The sequence below is a fragment of the Balaenoptera physalus genome (genome assembly GCF_965194825.1).
Source record: "Balaenoptera physalus genome assembly, chromosome: X".
Classification (NCBI taxonomy): domain Eukaryota; kingdom Metazoa; phylum Chordata; class Mammalia; order Artiodactyla; family Balaenopteridae; genus Balaenoptera; species Balaenoptera physalus.
Window position 1 is genome coordinate 8,342,480 of NC_138903.1, and position 20,017 is coordinate 8,362,496.

At 49.3% G+C, this 20,017-nt stretch overlaps 1 protein-coding gene across 1 annotated transcript in view; it reads left to right on the forward strand.

The window, feature by feature from the left end:
- Nucleotides 1-5,040: 5,040 nt before the first annotated feature.
- LOC309652707 (protein WWC3-like) overlaps nucleotides 5,041-20,017 on the forward strand; it is an 81,037-nt gene continuing 66,060 nt past the window's right edge. The window contains 1 exon segment of the mRNA XM_082446743.1: nucleotides 5,041-5,299. The gene's annotated coding sequence lies outside the window, so the exon portion shown is untranslated.

Genomic DNA, 20,017 nt, shown 5'->3' on the forward strand with positions numbered 1-20,017 from the left:
CTGTTTATTGGGATTTTTTTTTTAAGTCTGTGGTTTTTTTTGGGGAGGGGGAGCTTTCTTGAGATAGAATTCACATACCATACAATTCACCCTTTTAAAGCATGTAATTCATCAGTTTTTAGTATATTCGGAGTTTAGTATGTTCGTAGCGCAAATGCTACAATCAATTGTAGAACTTCTTCCTCACCGTAAAAAGAAACCCTGTGCCAGTTAACCGTCACCCCCATTTCTCCCCCTCCCCCCTGCCCCTGGTAACCGCTAATCTTTCTGTCTCTGTGGATATGCCTGTTTTGGACGTTTCCTGGAAATAGAATCACATGCTCTGTGTGTTGGCTTTGTTCGCTCAGCATCATGTCTTCTGGGCTCGTCCACATTGTAGCCTGTGTCAGGACTTCACTCCTTTTTATTGCTGAGTAATATTCCTTTGTGTAGATAGACCACATTGTGTTTATTTGTTCGGCAGTTGATGGCCATTTGGGTTGTTTCCACTTTTTGGCTAATAGGGATAATGTTGCTGTGTACATTTGTGTACAAGCTTTTGTGTGGACATAGGTCTTTATTTCTCTTGGGTCTATACATAAAAGTAGAATTTCTAGATCATATGGTAATTCTATGTTTAACCATTTGAAGAACTGCCAGACTATTTTCCAAAGCAGCTGCCCATTTTATATTCCTACCAGCAGCGTACAAGGGCTTCAGTTTCTCCACTTGCTGGCCAACACTTGTCATTTTGATCATAGCCATCTTCATAGGTGCACAGTGGCATCTCAGTGCAGTTGTGCCTGTTTTTAGTTCACAGGATCCATCCCCCCTACCACGCACACACCTTTGTAATTTGTTGAAGAAACAAGATTGTGTGTTTTCTGATCTCCCACAGCCCGGACTTGGCTCATTGTATCCCTGGGGGTAGTTTAACATGTTCCTCTGAACTTTATTTCCTAAAAATAAATGCTGAAAAAAAGCTGTTATTGAACCTAAAAGCTTGATCAGATTCCAGTTCGTTTTTTTCCTTTCTTTTTTGGGGGCTGGGACGGGTGGCAAGGCATACCTTCATCAGGTGACTTATAATAATGTTTCTTTTTATAAGGTTTGCAACTATTGATAATCAATACATAGATCCATTAATTCACTAAGGGTTGCAAAATGATGATATTCTGTCAATTTTTAAAACATTATTATTTACTTTGAAATGCCTTTATAAAGAGAAACTTACTAGTCTATTTGGTTATCCAGTGGTACAGTTTGTATGGGGAAAGCAAGATAAATGCTTGATTTTTTTCTTTATTGACCAGTTTTGAAAATAATTGTTTCCCCAGCACTGTTACAGTGGTGACCAATTTGCGGCGTGCATGTGGGACCCAGCTCCCCGACCAGGGATTTCACCTGGGCTCCCTGCATTGGGAGTGCGGAGTCTTACCCTCTGGACCATCAGGGAAGTCCCTGAATTTTAAATTTTATTAATTTAAATTAACTTAAACTTGAATAGCAGCTTGTGGCTAGAGGCTAGCATATTGAAGCAGTGCAATTTTACCCTGTATTACTGTGTAAGGGGAATAATTATGTCCAACTGGCCAGGGGTTACATGCCCTGCTTGTCCCCGTGGGTGGGTTTATGTGAGTTGACAATGGCGTGCAAATGAACTGGGCCACGTGGGGCTTTATATATGGATGTGTGTGTGTTTGATTGTGAGTCTTTATAACTTTTTCCACTCGGCTCAAAATATGCTAGGTATTTTGATAAGCATATATAGGGGTACACATTTTTCCTTGCGTCTCAGGCTCCAGTAAGGCTCTGCAAAGCACTGCTTACTCTTTCCAGAGCCCTCACTTAAGCCTCAAAATGCCCCCAGGTGGTGGAACCTTTTACTACCTCTGCTGCTCCCCACTTTCCAGAAGGGAAAATCGAGGCTTGCAGAAGCTTGACAAATAGCACAGACAATAATACTGTCATATGGCTGTTATGTAATACTTCAAGATGGTGTCTGAGAACATTTGAAGACAGTGTTGGTTCTGGTGTAACACTGTATCCCAGAGACAGTTTTTTTGTTTTGTTTTGTTCTGTTTACCATGTAGCGTGCTTCCATGTCTATGAAAACTTCCTTCCCTCTCCGTGTCCCAGTCACTGGGCTCTGCTCCCCAGAGATAACCACCCTTTGCGGCTTCCTGTGCATCAATTCTGAAATAGTCTATGAACATACAGGCAATCATACTTCCCACGTGCCAGCAGTACCACATTTAAGGGATTATAATGAAGCAGAGCTTCCAGCATGTTATACAATGGTGAACTCTTAAAAATGACTGGGGGGCTTCCCTGGTGGCGCAGTGGTTGAGAATCTGCCTGCCAATGCAGGGGACACGGGTTCGAGCCCTGGTCCGGGAAGATCCCACATGCCACGGAGCAACTGGGCCCGTGAGCCACAACTACTGAGCCTGCGCATCTGGAGCCTGTGCTCCACAACAAGAGAGGCCACGATGGTGAGAGGCCTGCGCACCGCGATGAAGAGTGGCCCCCGCTCGCCGCAACTGGAGAAAGCCCTGGCACAGAAACGAAGACCCAACATAGCAATCAATCAATCAATCAATCAATCAATAAATCTTTTAAAAAAAGGACATCCCTTCAGAATAGGCTGATTGGAATCTTTAAAAAAAAAAAAAAAAAAAGACTGGGAAGGGCCTTCCCTGGAGGTCCAGTGGTTAAGACTCCGAGCTTCCACTGCAGGGGGCCTGGGTTTGATCCCTGGTTGGGGGATTAAGGCCCCTCATGCTGCGGGACTCGGCCAAAAAAAAAGAAAAAAAAAAAAAAAAAGCCTGGGAAATGGAAGATTTGGGTGCCTCAAATTATACTTTATAAGCAGGGTCTCTCTGCTTGGGCACTAGTGATATTCTGGGCTGGAACATTCTCTGTTGCAAGGCTGCCCTGGGCACCGTAGGATGGCGAGCAGCATCCCGGACCTCCACCCACCAGATGCCAGGGGCATCCCCGCCCCCCGCCCCGAGTTGTGGCAGCCAAAACTGTCCCCAGACATTGTCCAATGTACCAGCAGCAGATAAGAGGGAAAAAATGTAAAAGATTCAAAGGGATTAACAAGTAGAAATCTGTGAAGAAAACAGAAGGTGCCAGTATGGAGAAATTAAAGCTCAAAGGTTATTACATAAGTGTTTGAAGAATCTTTTCAGGAAGGATCTTAACGGCTATCTTTCAATCGTCACACATAGCAGAATAAGAAGTGAATTTAAACGGAAGAGAAATTAAGGCTGGACCTACAGACGATGAAACGGTAACACCAGGTCTGAGCTGCCATCTTCCTTCCTAAAGATTTTTATGAGCAGAATAACCTAGGATGATTAGGAATTGTTCTCTCGGGGCTTTGCGGTTATGATTTGAGAATCTTCAAGGAATGAAATCTGCGTTAAAAAGTAGCAAAATATACATAATCCATGATTATGTCTCCTACAGTGCTTAAAAAAAAAAAAAGCAATATCTGTTTCTTGTTACAAAAGCAATGCATGTTAATCGTAGAAAAATTAGAAAATGCAGCTAAGCTAAAAAGAAGAAAATGAGAAATACCCTTAATCTCACTAATGAGTGAAATACTAAGGTCGATACTTTAGTGAATTTGCTTCCCAGTTGTTTTCTCTGTTCAAAGGCATTTGCGTAGATATAAATATATTAAACTGTAGGGGGGGAAACTCTTCCCTTCTTCCCTTCTAGGTTTTTTGACTGGTCTAATAATTAAATTGACATAAAATGGATTAACAGGAGAGAAACAAATTTAATTTCCTACGGTAGGGGAGCCCATAGAATTATGAGACTCCAAGAAGTCACCAAAGCAGGCAGCTTTTATACCTTCTAGACAAGGAAACCGGTAAGTTTGTGAAGAATTGGAGAAACAAAGGGGTTTGGGCTTGGGCTAGCAAATTAGTGAAAGTAACAAGGTTTGTTTATACAGCCTTCCAGGTGGTGAATTTCCTGTCTCCGCAATAAGGATGCCTTTTATCCACCTGGTGGGGGGCAGGGTACCTTCACATGCTTTTGGGGGGACCAAGGAAGGTCAGAGTGTCTTTTTTTTGCACAGGCTGTTTCTTAAGCAACTTTAATTAAAAATAATCAGTATGCCAAGTGGCATATTTTGGGGGTGGCATCTTCTTCCTTTTGGGGGTGGCATCTTCTGCTTCCCTTCAACATCTACATACATTCGTGGAATCATTCAGCACATAATGCTTTGGAGCTTGCTTTTTTTCATTTAAGACACCGTGAATGTCTTTCCATGTCGAAAAGTATCTATTACCATATCCGTTTTAATTCTTGTGTTGTACCGATGTCTTATAAACTTAACCTATCCTCTGTTTTTGGCCACTTAACTTGCTTCTGGTGCTTTGAGGTCATAAATAATATTGCAGCAATTTTTCCTTTCACGATTCTTTCCGTTCCTTTCCTTTTTTCCTAATGAGGCTAGTTCCTGGAGCAAATGATAGCAATAGCTGTCGGGCCCACTGTATGTTTCCACCCGCGCATTATTTGCAAGGTTTTTGGTAGGAATTGCTAAACAGCCCACCAGGAAGATTGTTCAATTTACATTCTTATGGGGGGGGGTAATCTTTTTTTTTTTTTTTTAAGTCCTTGCCAAAAGGACAATTTCATGGGTGGAGGTGGAGGATGTCGGAAGTGATCTCATTCTGCTGAAAACTGTGCGCCCCAGTTTTAGGCTTTTCCTGAATTGCCTGTTTGCTGTAATGTTCTTCACACTTGAACAATCACCTGGAGAAGAGCAGGTGAAACTAACCTACTGGCAAAAAAAAATCGCCCCACGACGAGGAAGGTGCCTCTGCTTGAGTCATTTCCGCCAAGCCGGAACACAGAGCAAGTCACTTCGGACCTCGGAGGGCATTTTATAGACAGCCCCGCGTCCCAGCTCCCGTCGATTCTTGGAACTCCCACCACCGTAGTCCCGGCAGCCCAACCCCAGCGGGCAGCGCGTCCCGTGTCGGGGACGCTGGGTTCTCTGTGCACCCAAAGGAACCAACTGTACGAGGCTTGGAAGGGCCGGCCTCCAGAGCCGAGGTGACCCAGCCTGCCGGGCAGGGCTGAGTGGCTGGGCGCAGCACGTGACGCTCGCAGCCTGGCTCTTGGCTGGGGGGTAGTGGGGGCCCACCCCGCGCGCCTGAAGGCTGAAATCGACTTCTGCCTCTGGCAGGAAAATGAGCTTGTCAGTTTCTGTCTCTAGCGGACCCTCAACCCAGTGGAGCAGGGGATTTCGGTAGCATTTAAATTTTATATCTCAGGAATCTGAAAGCAAAAGGTAAGTTGCTTATCACTCAGAAAAATAAATAAGAGGAAGGACCTGGAATACCGTACGGCCACTCTGTTGATTTTTAAAATCGAGTTGAAACTAATCGATCGCTGGGCGAGACAAGGGCCATTATTTAGCCCCAAATTAGAGGCTGACCTTCTGAACAGAAATTTGGTTAATCAGGAGGGGATGGTGGTAAAAGGGCCCGGGGTTAAATATAGAAGGACATGAAAGCTTCCGGAATAAATAGCAAGTAAGTAACCCTGGCCTGCTTGTGAAACAACCCATTTCACATCTCTTTCAGGGGCGCCAGCGAAGGGAATGTTAAAATTGCAATTTAAACTCAAACGAAAGGAAACTAATCTATATGAAACTGGAATACAAATAAAAACAGTTCCTGCTTTTGCTCTTTCACATTTCAAAAACGTTTATGTGGTTTGGCAAGAAAGTTGATATCTTCACAGTTTAAGCCTGAAATATGCCATTTCAAATTTACGAAATGATCACAGTTGGAATTTTCTAAGTTCCTCTAGGCAAGGCTGTTTCAGTTGTGAATGAGAAATATTGACATTGTACATATTTTCTGTAATAGATGACTCACTTCCGCAGAATGTGATAAAAATTAGAAAACGTATAATAATGAGTTATTGCGAATTAACTTTCATGTCTGAGAGATCAAATTCTTTGCCAGAGGATTTAAGAAAACAGACACAGGTACAACCATGCTCATGCAATAGCGCTTCACTTTAAACAGTCAAATGTTCAAGTAAGAAGTATAACTATGTGGTGTCACTGTTGTTTTCTTCGGCAAAAACACGTTGATATTGGAATGCAGGTACTGAGAGTAATTAAAAGCATTATTCATCAGTGCAATTAGTATTACATTCCACAATGAATATGCTTCAAATTAATGTATTTGATATACGGTTTGAAACATGGACCCTCTATGCAAAATATGTATATGCACTCTGTATTTTAACTGTCATTTTGATTTGCACAAAATAGATTTATTTATTTAGTTCTCCATCGCATTTGATAAAGACTTTTTAAAAATAAAAAGCTAAATTATTTCCTTTCATTACTAATCCCCTTATTGAAATCCTATTACCCGCGTGGAGCCTGGAGTCATTTGGGTCTCCCCTTCTGTGTGCTGTTTGTTTCCCACAGTTCGTGGAAGGCTAGGCCAGCCGCCCACACCAAACACACCGCCCTGAAAGGAGGCCAGAGCGAGGCTTCCCGGGCACTCGCTCCTCACCTCCAGGGACTTCCAGGGTCTTCCCCCCCGCCCCTCCCCTCCTCGCCCCGAGGGCGTCACGTGGCGGCGTGGGCCCGCCTCCCGGTGACGTCAGCGCGTTCGCAGCCGTTGCGCCGAAGAAACGATGCTCTAGGATGCGGTGCAGGTGGGCGACCGGCCTGCGCCATGCGGCACTGCAGGTAAGGGACTCTTCAGCAGGCGCCCCTGCAGCCCGTCGGCGCCCCAGGAAGCGAAAGTGGGGTTTCTGGCTGCTGCGGCTGCTGCAGGCAGCAGGCAGCAGGGGGGCGCGGAGGGCGGCTGCTGCAGGCTCACGCGTGACTTGGGTCTTGGCAGGCGCACCCTGGGAAAGTGGGCAGGGGCCAGACTGAAAGACCCGGGCCTCTTTCACAGGAGGGGAAAAACATCAGGAATGATCACAGTACACGCATTGTAAGGAGAGAGAGGGGCTTGTCAAAGGTAACTGTTTACCGACGGTCATTGTGCTTCTTAAATAATGACGCGTTGACTGATTCTCCTTACGGGGGTTTGTCCTCAGTAGTCAGCCTGATTTCTTTCAAAGGCAAGCTGCTGCTTTGCTTGAAATGGAATGGAAACTTCTTGGTTAGCATTTGAAGAGCTAGATGTGCGGTCTAAATTGTTTGGCATTATTTTGCAAGGTTCCAGCATTTAAAGGGGTATGTCAGAAATGTGTTTGTTTTCTCCAGGTGTTTTAAATAGATGAAAAAATAACAGTAGCCAGTAAAAGAAAATAAAGCTTCCAATGTGCGTGTAGGAGAGTGCAAAGCAGCTACATCTGTTCAGAACAAAAAGGTCTTTAGAAGGGGGTGGAGCTGGAAATGAACCCCAAAAGCCATGAATTTCCAGTGTTCTTTTTGATTCCATTGCTAAATAATTTGCTTGCTGAAAGAAGGGGCTTGATGACGCAGTGGCAGATGGAGGGGCGTCAGCTGACTTCAATTTTAGCAGGACGGGGTGGGATTTTAATGGACGCTTTTGAGAGTTCAGGCCTGTGTTTACATTCCTTTCTCTGGTTCACATACGACCCGAGGCCAGGACATGTGTGGGTACCTTAGGAGGAGAATGTGGCGTTCTTTCGTGTAAAACGTGACCCCTGTGGAAGCCGTGGTATCACTGAATTGTATTGGAACTCACACCATGAATCATTTGACCCATGCAGCAACTGTGGGAGGACCTGTAAAACAATGCTATTTTCGTTGATAATTCAATAAGGCATTTCTTTCAGCGTTTGGACACCCTGATGCGTTGCTGCAGTAATTCAGTAATGAATTTACTGCAGTTTTCTTCATTTGGTTCAGGTTGGCTATTAGAGTGCAGATCCTCAGGTCCCTACCTTGCCTTCTCCCCCAGCCCACCCCTAGACAGACAGAGCAGATGATAGACAGATGTAGTAGAGACGTGACTCCACTTGTGGCTTTGGGACTGTGGAACCTGGGACAAGTCACTTTGTGTCTTTGGGACTCAGTTTTCTTGCCCCCAGAGTCACCAAGGAATTTATACCAGGGTTTCTCAGCCTTGGCACTATTGACGTTTGGGGCTGGATGAATCTGTTGTGGGCGCCGTCCTGTGCTCTGGAGGACGTTTGTTTAGCTGCGTCCCTGACCTCCGCCCACTAGATGCCAGTAGCCCCCTCCCCCCAAGTTGTGACAATGAAAAATGTCTCCAGACCCTGCCACTTGTTCCCTCGTGGCGCTCCATTGCCCCTGGTTGAGAACACTGATTTGGATGATCTTGAAATGTTCTTCTGGCTCTGGTATTCTAGAATTCATTTTCCTATGATTTGTTTCATGCTGAGCCCTTGGTCAGAGATCCGATTCCCTTTCCTGATGTTGTCAATGCGAAGACTTTTTTATGCTCTGGGGTTCCAGAAGTAGCTTCAGTCAAAGAGGGGAGGCCTGTTTTGTGTGCCAGTCGTAGCTGGAAAGCTAGCTTGCCAGAGTGTCAGGGAAAGAGGGAAAGACACAAGCACTAGATCAGCGTGTTTGGAACTGAGGTAGCCCAGACTCCCCATCCTTATCTGCAGAAGTGGGAGTAGAAGGACCTGTGTGGAGGCGTCGAAAGGAGGGAGTGAGATAACGGGGGTGCTGGTGCCCGTTGTGGCCGCCACGGTCATGCGCTTTACGCTCCAGTGCAGGACTGGCCGCTAAAGGTCTGGCTCTGACACTTCAGAGAGCGGCTTTGCTGCATCACTTCACCTCTTGGAGCCGTTGCCGAAAATGTAAATGGGGCTACTGTACTTGCTGGTCCTGCTTCTTTGGTTTTTGGGGGGATCAGATGGACGTAAGAGGGTCAGCAAGCTGGAAACTCCCGGGAGACAGGAAGCGGTGATGGCAGTGGCATTGCAAGGCGTGGGCCATGTGTAGTGGGTTTGGGGGAGGGAGCTTATAATGATCAGAAAAATTATCCTTGTCCCCCCACGGGCCTGGGACTGTGGTGTGCCCCTCCCCCAATACCCTTGCCCTCAGCTCGCTCTCTCTGCCTCTTCCTGGCCCCATAAAAATTGCTCTCCTTGGGGAGGGTTGGTCTTTAGTGAGGAAGAGCCAGTGTGCAGAGGCCAGGGCACAGGCAGCCTCCTTTGTCCACTTCCAGCCATTTTCTTTACAGGTGGCACCCACAGCCAGCCAGGTAGCTTGTCCCCAGAATGGCTTGGCACCCTAGGTGGGTCACTGGACGCTGCCTCTGCACCCAGTCAGTGATGTGAAAGAAAATGAAAAAAGAGGAGGGCTTCCCTGGTGGCACAGTGGTTAAGAATCCGCCTGCCAATGTAGGGGACACGGGTTCGAGCCCTGGTCCGGGAAGATCCCACGTGCCACGGAGCCACTAAGCCCGTGTGCCACAGCTACTGAGCCTGCGCTCTAGGGCCCACGTGCCACAACTACTGAAGCCCGCACGCCTAGAGCCCGTGCTCTGCAACAAGAGAAGCCACTGCAGTGAGAAGCCTGCGCACCGCAACGAAGAGTAGCCCCCGCTCGCCGCAACTAGAGAAAGGCCCCGCGCAGCAAGGAAGACCTAATGCAGCCAAAAATAAATAAATAAATAAGTTAAAAAAGAAAAAAAAGAAAATGGAGGAGGCTTCTCCATCAAATGAGACTTCAGAGATGGGATCACTGTCCTAGGCAGCTCTGCCGCTGTGACAGCACCGCAGGCTGGCTGGCTTACCAGCAAGAGACGTTTATTTCTCACAGCTCTGGAGGCTGGAAGTCTGAGATCAGGGTGCCGGCGTGGTTGGGTTCTGGTGAGGGCTCTCTTCTGGATTGCAAACGGCTGCCTTCTCCTTGTGTCCTCACGTGGTGGGAAGAGAGCAAGCTAGCTCTCTGGCCTCTTCTTATAAGGGCACTAGTCGCATGGTGAGGGCTCCATCTTCATAACTTAATCACCTCCCAAAGGCCCCACCTCCTAATACCATCACATTGGGGATTAGGATTTCAATATATGAATTCTGGGGGGGATACATTCAGTCCATGACAATAACCAAATATAACTTGTGCCCTTGATTGGATCCTGGCCTGAACAAACTTTGGTAATAGGCTTTGGGGACACCTGGGTTATTTTTATGTGCCTGCCTTCTCGATCATGCGAGGAAACGATGGTAAGTTTGATTAGGTGCCATAATCTTGTGGTGTGGTGGGCACCCAGCTCAGCCACTCGTCATTCCTGACACAGAAGCAGTGAGATGAGACATGCTTGTTTCCTGCTGCCATGTTTCAGGGTAATTTGTTACACAGCAGTAGGTAACTAACACGTGTATATGTACAGGAGTCTTATTTTTCAGTGATGCATGCTGAAGTAGTTAGGGGTAAAGTGTCAGGAGAGCAATAAGGTACTTTTAAAGTTTTTTGGGTTTTTTTTTTTTAACATTGTTGGAGATCGTTTTAATGTATGGCTGAATAGAAGACAGATGAATTCTCATCCCTGCTTCTGCATTCAGTCTGTTGCAGTATCACATGTCATGTAGCCTCTGGAAAATTCCACTGTACACTCATGAGAGAATGAGAATGGAAAAAGGCAAATAAAAGTTTACAATTATCATAAGGATGTTTTTGACAGCATGGACCCCCTTAAAGGGCCTTGGGGACCTCAGGGTGTCCCCAGACCACACTTTGAGAAGCACAATAATTCACTTTTAAATGGTTCAGTTGAATGGAGAGAGAGCGAGAAGAGGCAAATACAGTCAAATAGGAACACTGGTTGAATCTGATTGGTGTTATTCATTGGACTCTTCTCCATCATGTGCTGTGTATTTGAAAATGTGCACAATAGAAAGTTAGAAAGAAGGTAGAAAAGAAATGTAGACTCTTGGACATGTGAGGGGTTCTGATTGAGATCTGAGGGTGAAGCCCACGGGCAGCATTTTTAACCTGAGCTCCAGGTGCCCTTGACCGCACGAACCTGAGGCCCCAGGGGAGACCTGCTGGCCCGGAGGTTCCCAGCTTACCCAGCAGCCCTCCAGCCCTGCACCCTCCCAAACCAGACCCAGGGGGATTAGTTAATGGTGAGGAGGGTGGGTGTATGAGCCCTCTGCAAATTCTGGCGTGTGGGCTGCGGGAAAGGCCTTATTATCAAACCCTTGCTTGACTGTATTGTCAGGGGCTGGCCAGAGATAAGTTGTCCTTTCTAAGGGCAAGGCTGGTTTCCTTTCTAGAGAGTGATAAGTATTTTTTGAATGACTTGTTTTTCATCGAAATAGTAATAGATGCGTTTTGGGAGGATTTCACGCAGGATAAAGGTTATGGAAAGAAAACAAAGTCTCTTTCCCATTCCCGGTCCCCCATCCCACTTCCAACGGCAACCACTGATAACTGTCTTATATACTGTTACAGAAAATGTCTATGCAAATACATCCATCTATAGAATGTATATAGCACTTTCCTTTTTCTTTTTTCTTCACTAGGATGTAATTTACATGGAATGAAGTGCATGGATCTTAATTCAGTTGGTTTTGACCAACTGAAGAGAACATTCTTGGTACTCCCAGAGGGCCTCATCTTGCCCTCCTTTAGTCAAATCCTCTGGCTGGAGGGTACCACCATGCTGATTTGTGTCAGCACAGTTTACTTTCGCCTGTTCTTGAACTTCATATACCTGGAGTCCTATGATCTGTACACTCTTATGTCTGGCTTCTGCACTGGGCATGATTGTGAGATTCATCCGTGTTGTGTCATGTAGCACTGATTCATTCATTCATTCCATTTTCTTGTGAAAGTACTTGGGAGAGTAATATACTTGATAGACTCCTGCTGTTTGGAAGCTGTTGTACATACATCAGCTTGCTCACAGCATGTTCCAGAGTGTGGACGGTGTGGAAGTTTACTTAACCAGTCCCCTCTTGATGGGTGTGTGGATTCCTCAAGCTTTTGTAATCAATGCTTATGGTATTACGCCAATGTAAAAATGCCAAACAGGAAAAGACCTCTGGGATTAATTAAATGCATAGAATTTAGATGTTGGAAGCTGGCTAGCTTCAAAAATCAAAGCCACCCTTATATTTTACATATGACCAAGAGATGCCCTGAGGAGTCAGGTGACTTGCCCAAGGTCACGTGACCAGTAGCGACAGAGTTGGGGAACCACCCAGGTCCCCAGACGCCTTGTACAGAATGTTCTCTTTTGCACTATAGGCTGTGTGAGGGAAGGAACTGTGTGTGCTTTGTTCACCACTGTCAACCCAGCACATAGCACGTGGCAGAGTAAGTGCTCATTAAATATTCGTTGGATGAAAAATTAAGTGAAATGTTAGTACCCTGAGAAAAGACCACCGATGTCCTGAGAACTGCAAAGGCGTTTCCATGAGACGTGAGCCTCGATATTCATTCATTCATTCACTCCCTCATTTACTTCTTCGTTCAGCCAGTATCTTTTGGGTCCCTGCCGTGTGTCTAGGCCAGGGTTTCTCGCCCTGGGCGCTGTGGGGTCTCGGGCTGGATGATTCTCTGTGGGGGGCTGTGCTGTGCGCGGTAGGATGTTCAGCGGCGTCCCCGGCCTCCACCCGCTCGATGTGGGTTGCACCCACTGCCCCGTCCCCCACTTGTGACGGCTGAACTCCAGACATTGACAAGTGTTCCCTGGTGGGCAAAATTACCCCCGCTTGAGACCTACCCATCTAGGCACTGGGGTTTACCGTGGAACCAAATGGCCAAGGTTCGTGCGTCGGTGGAAGTGACATTGAAGTCGAGGAAAGAGAAGATAACTGTATTTGATAGGTTGTGTTGTCGCATGAAATATAGCGGGAGGCGCAGGGTGGGCAGTGGTGGATTCAGAACCCTGGTTAGGGCGGTCACGGAGGCCCCTCTGGGGGCCCACACGTGACCAGGGACTGAGGGGGAGCCACGTGAACATCGAGGGGGCAGAGAGCTCCGGCTGAGGGAACAGCCAGTGCAAAGGCCCTGAGGCGAGGCAGCAAGGAGGTGGGCGTGTCCAGAGAAGAACCGCCCAGAGAAGCGTGGTGGGAGAGGTGCTTGGAAGGGTGGCTGGGCGGACCCTGTGGGGACTCGGCAGGAGTGGCACCAACCCTGGTGACTGTAGGTGTGATGGCAAGCCACTGGGTGCTCTTGGGTGGGAGAGTGACACTTCGGGACTTGTGTTCGAATGGATGGCTCTGGCTGCGGTAAGGAGAGAAGTCAGAGGTGGGTGAGAGAGAAAGCAGGGTGGCCGGCGAGGAGGTCGGGACGGTGGCCACGTGAGCGGTGACCTGGGTGGCCAGGTGAGCTGCAGCTTAGAGGACCGTGCCCTTAACCAGTTTAGCAGCCGTGTCGTGCTTGGAGCCAGGCGGGCCTTGGTCGTCAGAGGAGCGCGTGCGGTCAGGTGGCACTGTGAGTGTGTGGCGGCAGCGCCGCGAGGTGGAGGCCGCCTGCAGCGCCTCTCAGGACAGTGTCACCAGTGACGGGCGGCGGTTCGCAGGGACAGCACAGGCGACAGCTCTTGCATTCCACAGATGACACTGGAAAGGCTCCCCTTCCGGCCTCCTGGTGTGGATGAAGTCGCTCGAGCTTTCTCGCGGGCCCTCGAGCCCGCCGCCTGCCTCTTTCCCTGTGGACGGGCTGTTCTCTGCCTGGAGGGCTACGCCACCCCCGTGCTGGCCAGCCTGGGTCGCCCACGGTCCACTGTCGCCGAGTCCTCCCGTGCAGGTCCTTGTGCCGGTCCTGAGAGCAGGCAGCTGGCCGTCGGTTGGACTGATGGAGGTTTGAGACCAGAGCCTTCCCCGTTGGAGGTGACTGTCCCCCTCCTGGGGTCCCGTGCGGGGAGAGCCCTGCGGGCTAGGCCGGGCCCTCGACCCCCCGAGGACGCTGCCGGGCCTGCTCCCACCAGCGGCAGCGCTGACCCGGGGGTGGGGGTGGGGTTTGGCCGGAGGGAGCGTGACACAGACACGCCGAGTTCTGTTAATCCCCTCGGGAGGTCTGGTCCTTGCCCTGGTGCCCGGGGACCTGCTGACTCATTTCTCGTGGCTGCTGTTGCTGCCCCTGGGCTCGCCCCGCACTTTTTACCGCGCCTCTGGGGGTGGCCGGAGCTTACCTCCTGCCGGGATCTTAGCCTCCCTTCTGGGTTGCGATGGTCAGTGTAAAATTTATTGTTTCCATCCACCGGAGCCCTTGGAGGTGCTGGTTGGGTTCGGACGAGAGGGGCCACCGCAACGGTCCCAGACACATTATTTTCCTCTTAGCTCCGTCAGGCCTCCCACCAGCCCCCCTTTTGCCCAAAACATAGGCGTCGACTGACATTTCAGCCCTCACCTTGGTAACGGCGCTGGAATACGGTTAAGCCACCCCGTGGCCGTGTTCCCGCTGTGGCCTTGCTCGGAGGACACTGCGAAGGACACCTCGAGGCTGCCTTGGAGGACTCGGTGCATTTAACCTTCACGGACATGCTGCTTGCGAGCGTCTGTGACGTTGTTTCCATCCCCGAGGGGGAGTAGCCCACATGAGCAGGAAGTAGCTGGTTGCCGAGGAAGGTGGTCTGCAGAGGTCCCAGGAGAGGGAGGGACACGGCGGCGTTTCTCACCAGCATCGCCTTCAGCCGCTGTCATGGGCTGATATTGTGTCTGTCAGAGCGCACGTGGTGAAGTCCTAACCCGTAGTGCCTCAGGATGCGACCTTACTGGGAGATGAGAGCTTTGTAGAGGTAATCCACTTAGAACGAGGTCCTGAGGGTGGCCGCGGTCCAGTGTGACTGGGGCCTTTATAAGAAGAGGGGGGTGTCTGCACAGACAGGCGCAGGACGAAGAGGGTGTGAAGGGGCGTGGGGAGAAGACGGCCGTCCGCCAGCCAGGGAGAGAGGCCTGGGACGGATGCTGCCCTCACAGCCCCCAAGGAACCAACCCCGCTGTCACCTGGATCTCAGGCTTCTGGCCTCCGGCATTGGGAGACAAGAAGTTTCTGCCGTTGGAGCCACCCGGCCTGTGGGGCTTGCCAGGGCAACGCTGGTGAACTAATCCAGCGGTGTTTGCCGGGGCACACGAGCCATCGCCCGCCCGGGAGGTTGGACGGTAACCCGGCAGCCTTTACTTGAGCGCTCTCCGCGCAGTTTAGGAGAAGCTTGGCGAGCAGTGCCCTCTCGGTGGAAGCAGGTAGCTCTTGGGTCCCGAGAGGAACGAGGCCTGTTCAGTCCTCTCACGACCCAAGAGGAAGGGTCCTCGGGCCCCGGTGGGAATCTGGCTCCCCGCTCACTGTCTGTGGGACTTGGGCTTGAGACCTAACCTCGCCTCTGCCTCAGCTTGCTGATCTGTAACGTGGGCCTGAGGGTGACGGCATTTACTTCACAGAGTGTCAGGAGCCCTGGTGACTGATACGTGTGACGCGCTTAGGACGGGAGCCCTATCCAGAGTCGTTGTTGTTGTTATTACTGTGCGGAAGTTCTCCATCCTAGGCCCCGGGTGCCGGGAACGTGGAGACCTCATGGCCGTCTCCCTGCCCTCTGGGGAGGGGGGCGGGATGTGAGAACACTGAGTCCATTGTGTCACCGGAGGTCATGTGCAGTTGGCCTCAGCCCCTTCCCAACACGCAGGCTGTGTTCCGAAAGGGGACAAATAGCCGCGCAGCCCTGGGGCCACAGGAACCGTGCCACGGAGGGCGGCCGCGCCCTGCCCCAGCTCGCCAGCCTTGGGGGGCAGAAGGGGTGCGGGGAGGGCTGGGTGCTGGGCAGGGGCCAAGGGGGAAGCAGGAGGGGGAGGTAGAAGTGACCCTCCCCCTCTGTGCCCGCTCCAGGCAACATTTTGAAGCTGACAGACTTTAATTCTCACGTCTCTTTCTGTGCATCCTGCGGCTTGAGCTTTCTTGTCTTGGGGACGCCGGAGGGTGCCGTGGCCCTCGGCCTCTCGCCACGTGGCCACCAGGGGGCTCCTCTCAGTGTCGGCGCCGCTGGGTCTAACCCCCCCGGGGAGCGCCGTGCGGTGGCTGGAGGGTTGGCTAGAGGGGGTGGATGAAGCGTGGCCCGTCACCCGCCTAAAGGTGTCTGCATCTTGAAAGCGAGACTCCATCATCTCAAATGAATTCGAAGTTGGTGGGGTTTCAGGTGAGATGGAGAGGGGAGGGGAGAAGCTTTGACTAGTGGGGGAACCGGCCTCCAGGACGGGCCCGATGACTGCCTCCTGTGTTCATGGCCAAGTGCAGCCTCTCCCACACTGAGTCCCTCAGGGCTGACTGTGCCCCCGGCGGGGCACGCTGGAAGGGGCGGCGTGTGACTCGCAAGGCTAGGTCATAGAGACTGCTGCTTCCACCTCGCTCCTGTGGAGCACTTGTTCTAGAGGAAGCTGACTGCCGTGTCCCGAGGACGCTCAAGCAGTCCCGTGGAGGCGCAGGGTGCAGTGGAACCGAGCCCTCGCGCCAACAGCCAGCACTGACTTGCCTTCAGAAGCCTGCGGCCCTGGGCGACAACCTCCTGAGAGACCTCGAGTCAGAAAGACCCAGCCAAGCTGCTCCTGCATCCCCAACCCATAGATACTGTGTAAGATTATATGTTTATTATTTTAAGCTGCTGAGTTCTGAGCTAGTTTGTTATGTAGCATTCTAGATAATACACGTGGGGAGGAGAGGAGCTCCATGCACGGTTTAGGTTATTGATTGTAAGTTAGGGCATATTGATGATGAGCTTCAGTGTATTGATTTTAAGTAAATGGACAACTGCATATATTTCAGGAAAATGTCTACTTCCCTGTTGATCTTCATAGCCTGGAGACTTCAGTCTCCACTAGCCCCCAAACGCCAGTGGGGTTTGGATGTCTGCTGTCACTTCAGGCACCCAGCATTGCCAATCTGGGATGTCACTTTCTTTGGGAGCATCTCCCCTTTTCTCCCTGCACCAGTGAAACGTGCTCCGGCCTGTAATGCAGCTTGGAGCCCATGTCATGGTGGGTTTGCCAACCCCAGTGCCTTTGCTCGGTCAGAGGGTTCAGACTTTGGACCTGAATTATTTCAGTGGGAGATCAGTTTTTCTAGGTAGGTATTTTAAAAGAGAAAGAAAGTAGTTCACAGGCGCTTGAGAGAAGTGTTGCAGCATGCCAACTAAAAAAATCTAACTTTTGTACAGTGAGGCGGAGAGATTTAATTCTAGTTGATGGGTCTTTTGGGGTGCCTTGAGTAATAAATCTTTTATTGAAATATATGTGCAGAAAAGTGTGTAAAGTGTAAGTGTACAGCTTGATGAATTTTCACAAAGTGATCACACCTGGGTAACCAGTGCCCAGATCAAGAAACAGGAAGTGGGACTTCCCTGGTGGCACGGTGGTTAAGACTCAGTGCTCCCAATGCAGGGGGCCCGGGTTCGATCCCTGGTCAGGGAACTAGATCCCACATACCTGCTGCAACTAAGAGTTCACACGCTGCAACTAAGGAGCCCACGTGCTGCAACTAAGGAGCTGGCGAGCTGCAACTAAGACCCGGCACAACTAACTAACTAACTAAATAAATAAATATTTAAAAAAAAAAAAAGAAAAAAAAAGATAAAACGTGACCAGCCGCCAGAAGCCACCCCCATGTCCCTTCTGGTCACTCCTCAGCCCAAGGGTAACTGCTGTCCTGATTAACTCCGCACATTCGGTTTGCTTGTTTGGAGCTTTGTTTTAATGGACTCGTGTGTTCCTGTGTCTGGCCTTCCCTTGACATTGGGTTTGCGAATTTCATCCTTGTCAGTGTACGTAGTGGTAGGTTGTTCATCCTTGTGGTTGTGTCTAGTCGCATAGTTTTCTCTGTATATAGGTGTCTTTTTTTCTCTTGCTGCTTTTAAGATATCCTCCTTTTCACTGGGTTTAGCAATGTGATTATGCCACTCCTCAGTGTGGTTTTTTTCTGTTATTTATTTGGGTGCTTGGGGTGTATTGATTCGCTGAGCTTCTTGTATCTGTGGGCTTGTAGTCTCGTGGTTTAAATCCTGTAGAACGGGATTTCCTAGAGCAAAAGTTCTGGGCCACAAATGAAAACGTATTTCAGAGAAATTTCTTGAGAGAACTTAAAGGGAGTTTTAAACCAATTTCCCTCTCACCTCCTGCACTTGGGTAAGAAATGTGAAGTAGGGTTTGGCTCATCCGGCTGCTAAAGGGACTGCCAAGTCTTGGTGCTCCCATCTCTCCCGCTGTGATGGGTCCAAAGTCCACTTCTTTGGGCTCCCAAGATTCTGGGTCAGATGCCTGTGGTTGGGCGTCAGCCAGGATGTTGGCCGGCTGCACCGAGGAAGAGATCTGTCTATATTTGTCAGCCCAGCTTTTTTCCTGGGTGAAAAGTAATAAGGGAAAAATCAGGATGAATCGAGCAGTTAAAGAAACCCCCCGAACCTAGGAGGGGAAAGCAAGGCATGCCCTTCAGACTCGCGTTGCTACAGAGGATAAAACTGCGGACCATGGTGCATGTGAAAGGCGATGCAGTCAGAGACGTGTCCCAACCTCTCACTTTCACGTCTAGTGACTTGAGTATGTTTTTTGTATTCTTTTTGTCCTGTGTATACTCACAGGTAGCTATCTTTCTTGTATGTATTTTTTTTTTAAGTTTATTTATTTATTTATTTTTGGCTGTGTTGGGTCTTCGTTTCTGTGCGAGGGCTTTCTCTAGTCGTGGCAAGCGGGGGCCACTCTTCATCGCGGTGCGCGGGCCTCTCACTATCGCGGCCTCTCTTGTTGCGGAGCACAGGCTCCAGATGCGCAGGCTCAGTAGCTGTGGCTCACGGGCCCAGTTGCTCCGCGGCATGTGGGATCTTCCCAGACCAGGGCTCGAACCCGTGTCCCCTGCATTGGCAGGCAGATTCTCAACCACTGCGCCACCAGGGAGGCCCTCTTATATGTATTTTTGAGTGTGCCTGTGCAGTGATGTCCCAAGCGTTAAGCTGACTGCTTCATAGAGTTTTCTATCTCTAGATGGATGTAATTTTGTTTGTTTTTTAAAAAAATGTTTATTTAAATGTAGTTGATTTACAATGTTGTGTTAGTTTCAGGCGTACAGCAAAGTGATTCAGTTATACGTATATACGTAAATATATGTATTCTTTTTTTTGCATTCTCTTCCATTACAGGTTATTACAAGATATTGAGTAGCTTCCCCTGTGCTATACAGTAGGTTCTCGTGGGTTATCTACTTCATATTTTAATCCCAAGCTCTTAATTTATCCCTCCCTCCCCCTTTCCCCTTTGGTAACTGTAAGTTTGTGTTCTGTGTCTGTGGGTCTATTTCTGTTTTGTAAGTAAGTTTGCGTGTATCATTTTTTAAGATTCCACATACAGGTGATATCATATGGTGTTTGTCTGTCTGACTTACTTCACTGAGTGTGACCATCTCTAGGTCTAGATGGATGTAGTTTTAGTAACGCTCCTTGTAGAGGAGAGATCGTGTATGCAGTGGGTGAAGCTTTTTAGGGTTAACGGATGTTGTAACTGTACAGCAGGCTCAGCAAACACTGCCTCAAAGGTGCAGACGGTAGATGGGGGTGAGTAACGCAGGCCTCTGCCCTGAGGAGCTCAGAGGCAGCAAGCTTTGAAACAGTGATTCCAGTTTATAAGTAAGATTGATATTCAAAACAGTAGTAATTAAAACACAACGGGAAGGATGCAGGGAAGGAAATGGAGTGGGGAATAGGAGGGGAATGAAGGGTTTATAAGGGCCCCTGGTTGTTAAAGCCCGGTCTGTGGGCCAACAACATCAACCTTCCTGGAAGCTTGTGAGAAATGCACATTCTTGGGCCTTGCCCCAGAGCTGCTGAAGCTCAATGTCTGGGGCCGCCACCAGGACCGGGACCCAGCCCTCCCGATTTGCCAGGTCACCTGTTGCATTCAATAAAGTGTGTCAGGGAGTTTTCCTGCGTTCTTACACGGATGGCAGGTTTCACTTTGCCCATTAGTACAGTTTCTTGTAAGGGTCGTGCTTTGGTGTCATCCCTAAAATCTCTGCCTAGCCCTAGGTCATGACGATTTTGCCCATTTGTACAGGGCCATAAACATCACTCAGGGATTTATGCAGGCAAAGGCATCCCTGGCTGAAGAA